The following is a 13,221-nucleotide window of genomic DNA, read 5'->3' as shown; positions in this document are numbered from 1 at the left end:
ATGCCGAGGGGTAGTGAGTTATGAGAACATGGCCACAGGGCTGGCCAACTGGAGTAAGAACAACCCAGGCAGAACATGGCAAGTTATAACTTGGGGTTATGGATAGGGAAGTAGATGCTGACAGCTTAGAAGATACAATCAGCCCAGCTGTAGTGCTTTAAAGGCTTATCATAAATATGAAGGTTTTATGTCTTTTATCTGGGAACTGAATGATCCAAGGCAGGGTAGAAACCCTGGACTAATATTAATTTTAACTACAACACATCTCCATAGATAGAGAGGTCTTACTTATGCTCTCAACGAATAATGCCTTGTACAAACCTCCCAGCTCATTGTCTAAACTCCATTTGTCTCTAGAGCAAGACAACTTTGAATTTGATCCCAACTGGATGGATCAAAAAAGTTTTTTGCTCTCTCAAAAAACTTTACGGAGAGGGGATACAATTGGCTTTCACCTCAGTACCTCACCTTGCAAGTGCCTCGAGTCGTTGGTGCCAGGCTACAGTTGGTTTTCCATCCGAAAATAACTGATTTCACTCAGTATTCCTGGCAGCAGCTGGCACAAACAAAGCCTGCCATTGTCCTCCTGAACTGATATCTTGGGGCACACCTGCAAATGAAAGAGGTCTCGGCTAAAGAAGGCATTTTTTGATGTGCTAACTCAAAATTGAGACAAGTGTCCCTGGATTTTAGAAACATTTGGAGGCACAGTGCAAGTCTGTTGTGTTTGGTCACAGGAACACACTGTGACTTGTCAAACAAATTACTTAGCAAATTACTAATTCTTTAGAGGAAAAGAGAAGAAAGAGCCTTGATGGCTTAGGGTCATCAGTCATTTATTTATTTATTTATTTATTTATTTATTCACTCATTACTAATGGAAGGTTCTTGAGGAATCTAATTCTGGACTATAGAATTCACTAGAAAAAACTACAGGCTCATTCAGTGCTGTTTCCCTGCTTGTGGCTAAGGCTCCCTGGTCCTCTGTCAGTCTTCCGCCCTATCCCAGTCACTCAGAGATGGCTAAAGTCTCCCTGTTGTAGCCAACATAGCTTTCTGGCCATTTTTCTCTTCTGCCACTGTAATTTTTGTGTCATGTGTTTGTCCCAATGCTTACTAGACTCATTTTCACTTCCACACACCTTCTAACTCTGTATAAAACCATTTGCACCATGCAGTTTCCACGATTGCCCTTTCCAGAACCACTGGCAGGAAGATTCCCTTATCCAAAGCCATTCTGCTTTGTTTTCCAACGTCTGTACTTCCATCCTATCTGCCATCAGATCCTAGAGATCTCTCAATATTCTCTACCACTGCTATCTTCATTGTCCTTTCCACCAAATTTCCCTCCAAACCAAATAAGCTCATGCCAAGTGCCTCGGGTGCCCATCACTCCCTGCTCTCCACAAGGTGGCAAGGGTGCCCGTTTCACAATGCAAAGCGGAACATGCCACCTCCTATTTAAAGAGTCCTGGTTCCTTCTTGTTCCTGAGATTAAAAGCAATACCCCACCTTGTCATGTGGCCCCAGACTTTGTCTCCAGCCTCATTTCATGCCTATCTTTTTTTTCTTTTTCTTTTTCTTTCTTTTTTTTTTTTTTGTTTGTTTTTCGAGACAGGGTTTCTCTGTGTAGCCCTGGAACTACTCTGGAACTCACTCTGTCCTGAAACTCACTCTGTAGACCAGGCTGGCCTCAAACTCAGAAATCTACCTGCCTCTGCCTCCCAAGTGCTGGGATTAAAGGTGTGCACCACCACCGCTTGGCTAATGCCTCTCTATGTTGCTTGCTATATTCCATGCTTCCTGTCACCTCTGAGCTTTTGCAGTCACTCTTCCCACATCTGAGATGCATTTCCTCTCCTTGCCTGGTAGACTCCTAATCATCTTCCCAATCTCAATTCAAAATTTCTTCCCTTTTCATTTTTCAGAGAAGTCATGCCTGATTCCTGTACACTCAAACTATTGGAAGCATCATTGTTACATATTCTTATATCTGTTTGAACTTTGCATTCATCAAGTGTTCATAATACGTGTTTATTTGCTGAGGTGACAGGCTCTACACAGTGGCATGCCTATATGGCTTCTGGATCACCAGCATCGACCACAGTGCCTTGTGCTTATTAACAAATGGGGGAAAAACAGTTGTAGAAACATTAAAGAGAATCTTCCATATTTGCCTTTCTGCTTCTTACTGATGCCACTACTATTCAGGTCATACATATATATATATATATATGTGTGTGTGTGTGTGTGTGTGTGTGTGTGTGTGTGCGTGTGCGTGTGCATGTGCGTGTGCATGTGTGATAAAGGTGACTAAAATAGCTCACACTCCATGGCCAATTCTTAGTCACTTAGTTTCATGTTTAAGCGATCATCTGTACCCTCTTTTTCCCAATCTGTCCCTTTCAAATTAATATGAGCATTTCTCAATCAGTCATCTCAAATAATTTATTTAGGGTCTACAAATTGAAGTTCAAAAGTCCTTACCTTAACCTTTCCATCTCTCTACTGCTGGTACCTGACCCTGCTTTCCTGTCTCACTTGTCTCCTGAATATTCCCACTTGATCCTACTGATGTCACATCTGCAGGCTTCCCCTACGATCTCATGCAAGTCGTACAGCAAACACGTATCAAACACATCCCCGGAGTCATGTGGGGCACCGATGGTGCAGCCCAAAGAGGAAGGCTGATGGGCATCACATTCTGCTCACTCTGTTAGGTCTCACCTTGATCGGGCATTTGCTCATGTAAACCACCTTCCCTCATCCCGTTTACCCCTCTCTAACCCATGTCCATATTCCACCTCTCACTAGAACCAGCCACGGCAATCTTCACCTCGAGATCATGCAGTGTTCTAAAGTGTGAGCTGTCACATTGTTTCCCGCTCTTCCTGTCAATGCACTGTGGAAGAGAGAGCACTGGGAGAGGACTGAGAGGACAGAAGACTCTTTCAGGTCTGCTTCAGTGAGAGAAGGCAGGGTACTTCAGTCAGCGCACACTGGCAGAGCTCAGGCAGGGGTTTACCACTAAAGTTGCAGTTTTCAGACTGAGCAGATTACTGTATCCTCAGAAGCTACTGTGAAGATGCTTGAAGAATCTGGTTCCCAGGCTGAGAAAGAAGAGTGAGCTACCTGGTGCCACTTTGTGAGCACAAGGAGAATGAGTTACCTGTGATTGTGAAGTTCTGTTCATTTTACAAGGTAACTAGTCTTAGCCATGGGACCAGATTCCTTTCCTGGTTAAATAGTGTGTGTGTGTGTGTGTGTGTGTGTGTGTGTGTGTGTGAATGTTTTCCATGAGCATTTGAACTTGGGAGCTGATGAAAACATCTGATGCCCAGCACATAGGTGAGCACCATCCCATCTGTGGAGGGCTGACTAGGATGAAGATGCTGAGGGAAGGTAAGTTCCCTTTCTGTCTAATTGCTCTGAGACCATCATCTTCTCCTGCCCTCAGTGTCCCTTCACTCAGCCTGGGGTTAACACTGTCAGATCTTGAGCTCCCAGGTTCTCCGGCCTTTGAACTACACCATTGGCTTTCCCAGTCTCGTTTGCAGGCAGTGGATCATGGGAGTAGCCTCCATTGTTGAAAAAGCCTCTTTACAATGAACCATGGCTTATTAGTAACTACTGGCTCTGTTTCCCTGGCTGATACAACACTATGCAAAGCACCTGCTGCCAGTTTTGTGCTCAGTACCTCCCTTTCTCTCCCCCAAGGAAATCCCACTCATACCTGCACATCCTAACCTTACCTAACCTTGCATGAGCACCAGCTCTCAGGACACGACCTCCATGAAGCCTACCACCTGCTCACAGGGAGGTGAGCCCTGGTACTTTTCACTTCTTCCATTTGTAACACAGACTAGGAATGGTGGTGATAGCGTGCTCATCTGGAAATTCTGCTGAGATCTTTAGACAGCATGGAAAATGGTACCCCGAGTTTTCCCAGGACATTCCGTGCTGTGCCAGGGAATTATGCTGAACAGAAATCACACCTTAGTCTGGAGTTCTTGTGTAAATATTTTAAACTAAGTATCTCCACTGAAAATAGGCTAGGAGGGAAGAATGAGGAATGAAGGGGGCACCTAAAATACACATGACAGTCCCTAGAGTCTTGGATTGAACGAGATCTTTGGACCATTCAGGCTGAATCTCAAGCAACGTAAGCATCATTTTATCCAACTGTCATCCCTGTCTCAGGGCCTCATTTCCATGGGAAGGCAGCTGACAGGGGCAGGCCGTCCATGCAAAGACCCAAGACCACTTTTTACTTTACAGCACATCTGAACTGAACTCTGATTTCAGACTGTGAAGCTACGATCTGAGAATCAGGCTCATCAGTAGCTTCAGGGCATTAAGAGTAGTTCTCACCCTTTGCCCATGACAGAGCATGAAAATGCTTCCACCACACCCATCCTCTCTGACTCCCGCCCTGTGCTCCTATCTCTATCTGTGATGGGAACTCCAATTCAGAGTTTTCAAGCTTTCTTCCAGCTTCTGAACCCACTTGCAAAAGAAAAAGACACATTCTTTATTCCAGTCTTTAGCACTTCCTAGCTCTGGTGTGGATGCAAAAGCTTTAAAGTAAAACAGTAGATTTGGGTATTGGACACTCACTTCTACCATTGTGCTCAAGATTGCGCTCTCTCTCTCTCTCTCTCTCTCTCTCTCTCTCTCTCTCTCTCTCTGTGTGTGTGTGTGTGTGTGTGTGTGTGTGTGTGTGTGTGTGGTGAGAAGTCGGATTGCATGTGCACATCTGCATATTGAAGAAGCTGATGTCCAGTGTCACTCTCAGGCATCCCTGCCTCCTTTTTACAAGCAGGGTGTCTCCTTGAACCTAGGTCTCGCCAACTGATCAATTGGTCAAAGACCACCAAGAACCCTCTATGTCCCCTCCACCCCAGTGCTGGGATTTCAGGTTATATGATGCCCTGTCTGGTGTTCCTCAGTATGAATCAAACTCCAACCTCATGCTTGTACAGTAGGCACTTGCCCTGCTTTGTCGTCCTGTTAATATTTATTAGCCAGTGTTACTGTGTCAGGCCCTGCTCTGGGTGCTTTGAATATCTCAGCTTAATCCTAATAATTCTGACAATATTAGCTGGAGCTAGTGTCAGCTCCTTGTCTCACAGGTAAGGAAAACGGAGCAGATTTTAACAAACTCAGTCAAGATCACATAGCAACAAATGGCAGCGCCAGAATTCTGACCAAGGCAGATGGTCTCGAAGCCTGCAGTCTTCATGCCGCAGCCAGCTTAATGAAAAATAAAAGTTCTCTTTTAAAATTTGCTAATTCTATTCACTGCTGCAAGGAGATCTCTTGCAAGCTGTGAGGAGGAGGGGGGGTCTTCTGTGTACTTCGCATCCACCCCTCTTGAATTTCAGATCATGAGTTTGAGTTTACTGTCTTCTTGTCTCGAAGTTCTGTCCTATGTAATCCAGCATATTAGCTGCTTTTCCTAAGGCTATGACACCTGCAGATAGGACATTGTTTTTTCTAAATGCTCATTTAAGTTTCTGATTTTAAAAATATGGCTAATAGCTTGATCAACAAGGGGAAACGTATAAGGCTGATTTTTGGAGCTTTGTTTTTGTTTGGTTTGGTTTGTTGTTTTTCTTGTTTAGCCAATTTGAGAAGCTTCTTAACTAACCCATTTTCTGGCCTATATCTATTTTGCTAGAAAGATATGATACATACATTTTCAAACACTGATTTTATGGGGGCTAGAGAGGTGGCTCCATGGTTAAGAGAACTTACTGCTCTTGCTGGGGACCTCTGCTTGATTCCTAGCACCTACGTTGGCGCTCACAGCCACCTGCAACTGTAGTTCCAGGGAGCTCTAAGATGCACTTCTGGCCTCCGTGGGCACTGCATGTAAATGTGCATGCAAAACACTCACACGCATCCATGTAACTGTTTAAACAATACTGTTTTTAAATTTTGTGTATGTGTAATATCTCTTTGGACAGATACACATTAGCACAGGTACCCAACAAGGCCAGGAGAAGACGGTTTGCATCCCCTGGAGCTGGTGTCATGGGTGGTTATGAGCTACCTGATGTAGGTGTGGCAACTGAATTCAAGTTCTCTTCGAGAGCACCACACACTCCTCATGGCTAAGCCATCCCTCCAGCCCTGTGATAAATAAGTTTAACAGACATGGTATAAAACCAGGGCATACCAAGAGTGAAGAGCTCTTAAATATTATCTACCTGGACCGCCAGTCAACAACAAATGAAGAGACTCTTTGTGAGCCCATGCTACTTTTATTGCAGCAGTAGGCTACTCAAAAACCACCTGTTGAGCTCTTTATTTGGAAACGCTACTGAAAGAGGCCCTGAGACTTACTGACCTCCACTGCCCAATGTTCACATCACACAGTTGAGTCTAAGAACTAAGACCTACTTTTACAACTTCAGACAATTACCTCCAATTACCTGCTTGAGATCTTTATTTAGGCATTGACAAAGTATTTCCAATTTACGTTTCAAACAGTGCTTCAAATTGTCAACCTGTTCCTAAATCTGCCCCTCCCACAGTCTTCCCAACCTCAATAAGTGACAAGGTAATGAGTCATCCTTATTCTCCTCTTAGATTCTGTGGGTAATCCATTTGAAAATCCTGTAGGTTTTGCCTTCAAAATACATCCAGAACAAGACCATTTCTGAACCCCCCTGCTACATTCTTGTCCAAGCCAGTGTCACTAATCTTCTGGACTAGTGGATCTGGGCTTCCACCCACAGATCATATGGTACTGCTGCTGGAATCCCAGTTGGTAGGTGAGCCCTTCCCCCAGCTGTGGCAAAGATCAAAGTCTATCAAGACTGGATAGCCTCTGACTTGGGGCAATATGGGAGACTCCCTTGTTGGCAGGTTTTCTCCTTCTCTGATCATGTCCAGGGAATTCTAAGCCCCCACACTTGCCTCTACCTGAGGAATGTCACATAGCTTCAGTTAGTTTGTAGGATCAATTTCCTTTCTCCTGACAAAACCTGTTCAGCCAGCAACTGGGATTCCTTTACTTTCCCAGGCTAATGAAATATGTCAGGTACCCTAAGACCCCAGCCAATGACCCTTGCCCATCCTGGATACCTCTGCCCCAGTCCTTCAAAACTTTATAAGACTTCAATCACCCTAAGTAAAGTTGATCTGCCTACTGACAAGCTGTCCCGGTGTGGTCATTCACTGTATGTACACACGGGGCTTCCGAACCCCCTATTCAACATCTCTGCTCCCACTGCCCTCAGGGACCAAGAGCATCGGGGAGAACCACACACAGCTGCTCAGTATGCGCTTGTAAGACTTATCCACAAGCAATGGAGACCACTGCTCCCAGAGGTACCTGGGATTTATACTGTCCAAACAGGATCCTAGGAGTCTTTAGCCAATATCCAGACTGAAGATAAAAGCTCTTGACTGTTGAACCACCCTGGAAATCATTTCTTCATCAGGCTGAAGCTTCCCATCACCACGCACCACTCCTTATCTCTCCCCTTCCCATCTGCCGACCAACTCCCCTCGCCTACTACAGCGCTCCCTGCATAAATTATACTCATGTAGCCACAGCGACCCTATCGGAATGTTCACATCATTTCTCTGCTGAAAATCCTCCATCAGTATCTTCTCAGTAATAAAATAAATCTCTAAGGATTGGACAATGACTAGCTGCTCCTGAAGAGAACTTGGATATCAACATGGCGATTCGTAACCATCTGTAACTACAGACCTGGGGGGATTCAACGCCCTCTTCTGGCTTATGTGGGCACTGCACGTGGTACGCACACATACATGCCGGCAAACACACATCCACATAAGATAAATATTTTTGAAATAAGTATTCAGTCTTCACTGCAGCCAGAGGAAGCTGCATGACCTTCCCCATCAAGCATCTGCTTCACCTCCTTTCATTCTCCCTGGCATCCATTCTGCTCTACTCTCATGGCTGCCATGATGTTCCTCAAAACACAAGGCAGTCACCCCTATCAACATCTTGGTACAAGAGTTTCCTCCACCAAGAAAGCTCTTCGTGTGGATGCACTTGCCTAGTACATGTCTCTCAAATCTCTGTTTAAACGTCATTTGCTGTAGATGCTTTCTGTACCTAGTATAAGCAGCTCACACACCAATTTTGTGTCACTTTTTCTCCATGATCTGTCTCTTCCTGCCATGAGGACATTAGTCCCCTAAGAACAGGAGCATTGCTCTGGATACCCTTGACTCCTCAGAACATAAAACTGGTCCTACATACATTAGGCATTAAAAATATTTGGGGAAGAAAAGGTATTGGGTGTTGAATATAATTTAAGTATATCATACACATGTATGAAAATGTCATAAAGAACCCACTATTCATAACTAATATATGCTCATAATTTTTTAAAGCATTGTCTTATTCCAACAAACTATCTTTTGAGTCTCTGGATACAAAACACACAGGCACAAGTTCTGCAAGCAATGTTTATTCTGATTTGTTTATTATTATTATTATTACTATTATTATTATATACCTTGGGATCCCTCACCTGGGAGAGAAACAACAGAAGCAAAATAGAAATTGAGTTGTTATGACTTTGCTCTCTTACATTTGCCACTGACATAAAGGAGGTGGAAAACTGCGGATAATATGCGGAAGTCAAGAAACAATAGAGCTTTGCCATCCAGAAAGCTTGAGGATTGTGCTGCTTGCTCAAATGGCTCCTCGTCAGGTTGCTAGGCAGAAATCTCCAAAATATGGAGCACAGTTGCTATCATTAGTGAAAACTCAAGAAATGAAATTTAAAGTCGAGAAAATTTTGTGTAACAGAAACCGTTGATATTTAGAACCAACGAAAGCCTGATAACTCCTCAGTCATACAGAAAGTAGACAGGTTTCTGTGCCCACAGGAAGGGCTTTGTGACAAGTTTTGGAGTGTACAAAAAGTGAGAGGGAAGAGTGTTGGATCTGTAGTTCTGGGAGGGATCAGTGGACCACGGAAATGAAGCCAATGTGCATATCTCTCCATCTTTACACATACAGAACTTCCCCTTCGGCAGCAGGACTGGAGAAGGCAGGCACGGTTGACTTGTAGAGAGATACCACCCTCTACTTAGCTCAGCATTCTAGTACAACAGCCCTTCCCCCATATTTAGGATAGCTCCCTCCCTTCTCTAAGAACTGTTAATATTTCTTCTTTGTTAAAAAAGTAAGTCAAGGCTTCTAGAAGTCAGTCTGCACGACGCACACACTTGTAAGCAACTGTAGCGGAACTAGTGTTTGCTGTTACTAAAGATGGTGGGTAAGCGTGGGCTGCTTCCCACACCAGGCCCCACAGATCTTCCACTTCTTGGAGTTCAGCTCTACCCTGAGGCATCATAATCTCCCACAGTGAGGTCCCCAAAGGCCACCTCTCTCTACAGCCCCCTGGTATAACTGCTCGCCCTCACAGGCTGCTTCCTCAAATGCTTCCCCAGTGTCCTGGAGAAGTGATATCCCCTGCCACCTGCCTTCTGCTCTCACACACCAGGTCCCTTTGTTCTTTAGTGATCCTAGTGGGGGAAACTTCTCCATGACGGACAGATTCCTCGCCACTCCCAGAGAGAATCAGTATTGCTTCCCCAAGGGGGCCTCTCTCTCTCTTTAACTTCTCCCAACAATTCCCTCTACAATCTGTTGCAGTATTTTCCAAAGAATAGTCCCAGACTCCCTGAGCCAAGAGACTAGGTCTGGGCAGAGATTCTAACAAGCTGCCTGGGAGAGTTTGCAGCATGAGTAAGTTTAAGGATGTGTACCCGTCCACCATGAGGGAGCATCTCCACTGCCCCTACTTCTGTCCCAGAGGTCACCACTCCTCCTGTATAGAGAAGGTCAGGCTTGGGGTCATGTAAAGGTCAAATTGTGTCCAGTTTCTGAGAACACCAGTATTTTAGGAAATGACGAGATGTCCAAACTGCGTTACAAAAAACTGATGATATATCCTAAATGGTTAATATGAATAGATAAATTGATACGTAGATACAGAAGCATGGGTATACACAAGTGTATAAATTACAAAATTCACAGCACCCAGTAGCTACTGTTATCCTGTCAAGGGGCAAATGTTTCGAGTCAAGTGTGACGGTTTTGTTTTCAATTAGATCCAGTTGATACCTAACCCCATTTGGAAAGTATATCAAAAGCCAAAATTTTAAGGCTGTTGCCAAATGTGAGACAACAATGTGACCGTCATTACTCTGAAAACACAAAGTATACCCTTCCATGAATGTGCTTCTGGACCAGAGTAGTGAAAGAAAAATTCATACTCCCAAAGAAGAGGTATGCAACCCCTACGCAAGCAGACAGCTGGAATCACTGAAGGCAGCAGTCCCTTAACCACGCTGTTCTGCTGCTGGGAAACTCTGACTCAGCTGATCCACTCCTCGGAGAGGAAACCATATTTGCTGGGTCAGGTCTGCTCTCCACTGTGGACACATTTTGCTATCCCTTTCCCTACTTAAACCCCATCTTGTAGGCAAGCCTTGGTTAGACTTTCCAGCCTGGTCTCTGTTGTGTGACAGAAAATGAAGGGAAGCTGGAATGGCTGTCTGGGCCAGTGTGGTACTTTTTACAGCCACGACAATGGGCAATGAAAAGTTCCCAAGGAGGAGGTGGATGGCAGAGTCCCAAATCCCTCCTCATCAAGCCATAGGCACCCTGGAGGGTTGGAGTTTGTATACAGGAAGGGAGGCTGCTCTGGCTGCCTTGGTGACAATCTTCCTTGTAGCTCACCTCATGTGAATCCTGGCAACCAACGCCACTCACTAAGGAAGAGAAGTGCGTTAAGGGAAGGGAAGAATAGACATACCTTGGAACCGCACCGTGACCCAGAAGAGGCAGGATGATATCTGACCGGCCTTTGGAGTTCTGTTTGTTCTCTCGGGATATTTTTCTCTCTAGAGAAAAATTAAAATCTCCACACCTGAAGGCGCTCTGCTTCGCTGCCATCGTATCCTAGGAAAGCAGAGTCTCCTTGGCAACTTGTTCCTGGGTTAAGAACGGAGGAAAGCCTGAGGCAGATGCCTCCAGCAGCCAGGGGTGAGGACAAGGGTCTCCACACAGACTCCTTCCTCCCCCCAAAGCCGGCTGTTCTGGCACGTCAAGCCATCCATAACAGTAGATTTATTTAGCTGTGATGTTTCATCCCCATTAAGCCACAAAGAAGAGACGATTCTCTGATTTTATTTATAACCTGAAGGGATTATTTTTGAGTTAAGGCTTTAAGAATTCAGATCTATCAGGAAAGAACAGCTTGTGTAACGAACTTCCTGTTTTCATCATATTTGGACACCGAGCCTCCTTGTTGCCTGTTATTATTACACAGTTAATATGAACTGCCTGGCGTTTATTTTTAGCAGGGCTGACTCTATTGTAAGGACTGCATAACTGCTTTCAAAATGGGAAAATGTAATTACGGGATCTAACACTAAGTTGGGGATATTCTTAGGTCCTTTCATGAGGCAGTGGCTGAAAAAAATGAAAATAGACCATTTTAAATGGCTAAAGAAAACAGAGTTATTTGATCCAAAATAACCCATTGAGCCTTTTACAAACTACACACTTCACAGAATAAAGTCTCACTTGAGTTGAAGTGACCTAAGCATGATTTATTTCTTCAGAGTAGCAAGAGAGTAAAAGGGAAAAATCAGTAAAGAACGAAGGCGGGAAGGGTGTGACATCATTTACAGATTAGAAAATGATTAAGATGGCCTTAGCAGTCCCAAAACACCTACAAAGAAATCGAGCCCTGGAGAAAATAAATGTTCACACTGCATGTCTACTGCTGTGTGCGCACAGCAAGCAAGTCCACTGTTTCATGGGCACAGATGAAGTCCCTGGCCAGTGTAGTGTATAGGACTGCCTCTTCGTACTTGCTGTGACCTGAATTTTGTTTTTCCCACAAGGCACTCTGTCACTACCTACCTCATCCATGACTGGTCATGCTTTCCATCCCATTATTCATTCATTCATTCACTTAACAAAACTCTTTTAAGTGTCTGGGTATGCCAACTTCTGGGTACTTTCCAGACACATTGGTAGAAATATGTTTGACATGTTCTAGAAGCACAAAGAGGAGATACCTAACCCAGGGGGTGGAGTGTGGAAAGCCTTCTGGAGAAGATGACATTTGAAGCAAAGTCTGAACTTCAAATTGGACTTATCCTGGAAAAATAAAATAACAGATAAATATAAATAAAAAACATTATAAATCAGTGAAGAACCTTTGGGTAGAGAAAAATCTGGAAAAGTCTGGCAACATCAATTGGAAACTGAATGAGAAGAATAAATAGGGTAAAAGCTAGTGTCCATGGGGGTTTTTACCATACAGAGAACAATGCAATGCGAACACGTTTCTGTAACTCAACTATCATTTGGTCTTAAAAAGGAAGAGAGTTATCTAATCTATTCCCCAACACAGACAAACCTTGAGAACATTGTGTTAATGAAATAAGCCAGTCATGGAAAAAAACAAGTATTGTATGATTTTACTTGTATTATATGTAAAGAATTTTAACTCAAAGAGACTGAGTCAAATTGTAATTTTCAGAGTCTGAGGAATTACTGTTGAAATGTGTTCATAGTTTGAGACAGTGGTGATGGCTGGCCAACAACAGGAATGTACTCGATGCTACTGAATTGGGCCCTGAAAATGATTACGTTTTATGGTATTCAAGTTTTATCACAAGTTTTATGTTTTATAAGAAAAGAGATATCATTGCAGCTGCTGGGTTGATCTATCTGTCTAGAGAGAAAGAGGGAGTCCATTAGTAGTTCTTATAATTATAGGACAGATAAAAATTACTTGAACACAGGCTATATATAAATAAAGAGAAAGGAATAACGCTGAGATTCCTTTAGGCTGTAACATTACAAGAAAAAGGATAAAGTCCATATTTCTGGCCCAGAAACTAGATGGATGGTGACTGAATCCAGCCACTAGAAGAATGAGTGAGTGGGGGAAAAAGTCCAATTTCTCATGGAATCATTCTGAAAGTGGATGAAGTTCTGTCATTTGAATAAAGAATTTTGCAACATAAATAATAAAAATTGGACACAGTTCAGGCTAGAACTAGAATTCAAATTTGCCTTGTGAACCTTCAAAGGGAAGTCAACAAGACCATAGATGGGACTAAGCTCATAGATCAGGCTGAGACCTGGGGATGCTGTGTCACATATAGACCTGGGGATGCTGTGTCACATGTAGACCT

Source organism: Grammomys surdaster, unplaced genomic scaffold (assembly GCF_004785775.1).
Source record: "Grammomys surdaster isolate TR1022 unplaced genomic scaffold, NIH_TR_1.0 199, whole genome shotgun sequence".
In the NCBI taxonomy this organism is placed as follows: Eukaryota; Metazoa; Chordata; class Mammalia; order Rodentia; family Muridae; genus Grammomys; species Grammomys surdaster.
The sequence above is the reverse complement of the archived record's forward strand: the minus strand, read 5'-3'. Positions refer to the sequence as shown.